Consider the following 1,514-nt stretch of genomic DNA (forward strand, 5'->3'; position numbering starts at 1 on the left):
TATATCATTGTTATATCATATTAAATTTTAATAATATTTTTATTTGTTTATGTTGATTATTGAATTTAAAAGGTTGACTAATTCGGCTTGACATAAATGAGGTGTTACAAAAAGAGTAAGATCTCTTAATGAGGACTAAACTTTATTAAATATATGATTTTGCTATATGAACAATTTCTCATTGATAATTTAAAGAGCAATGTCCAAATAAAAGTATACGGAATGAACAAATTTAATAATAAAAAATCATACATAAAAAGTTTATTGAAAAGTTAACATGGGATGAATTGTTCCCATATAAATATCGGGTAAAGCTTGTAACGGGGGCAAAAGAAAATGACAATTTTCAACACTATTTAATGACTTGGTTACTAAAAATTAATTTAAATCTTATGAAAAAAAAATCCCAATTTTTTTATTATTATTATCTTATTACATTTATAATTATACAATCTTTATTTCAAATGAAAGTCTTAAATGCTTATATCATTAACTCTAAAAAATATTTTCAAATCACCACAATATATCTTATAAAAAATCCAAAATCTCAAATTCAATTTGGTAAAATGACATTATTTATAGGATATGCATTGATTGTTGCTATTAACATCTACTTTTAATGTAATCAAATATTTTAAATATAATTATTAAAATCAATTTCAGTATAAAGAATCAAAAGGCGCGTGAGAAAGTAGAAACTAATTAAATGTAGTTAATTGCATTAACTAATGTGTAAAAAGAATATTTTAGTTGCTTCTGATTCTCTAACAATGTCACAAACCAATTCACATTTCCTTTGAAAATAATGCATGGTTTGAAATGAGAATTCAGGAAATAAGACTCACCAATGAAATAGTTGAATGCCTAAATAACAGAATCCATCTTCCTACTCTAAATAAATATAGGGCTAGGTAAGGGGCATTAGGGAATGGTTATTAGGTTTCACTGCATCTATTTTGGTAGAGAATTTCATTACATCTATCCTATACTCACTCAATATATATCTCTTTCTAGTTAAAGTAACTAAAGTTTTAGTGCTCATAGACACACACAAAATGAGGGAAAAAACTTGACAAGGAAGGTAAAAAACCAAAACATCTTTTATAAAGACAAGTAACTTTTGTTATTTAGAAAAAAATATTAAAAAAAAAAGAAGAAGATGAGTACTCTATTTTTTTCCTGCAACTGATTGTATACATCTCCGGCCAAGTGTTTATTAAACTTAAGACATATCTTCCTTCATCTTAGAATGTTAATTAATACAGATTAGATTGGACCAATTTTAAATAAATTTAGATTCAGTCTATATTTAAAATTTTAAATCAGATCAAATTAGATATTAGTTGTGTTCTAACTAGTAAATTTTTAAAAAGTCTCTATTTTAATTTCTATTATTAATTTGTTTCGATAAGTATGACATTATAAATTAAATATGGTTTAATTACTTCATTGATTCTTATAATTTTTTTTAAATTTGTAATTAGATATTTATATTTTTTTTTCTTTCAATGAGT

The sequence above is a fragment of the Arachis ipaensis genome, chromosome B05, assembly GCF_000816755.2.
Source record: "Arachis ipaensis cultivar K30076 chromosome B05, Araip1.1, whole genome shotgun sequence".
NCBI lineage: Eukaryota > Viridiplantae > Streptophyta > Magnoliopsida > Fabales > Fabaceae > Arachis > Arachis ipaensis.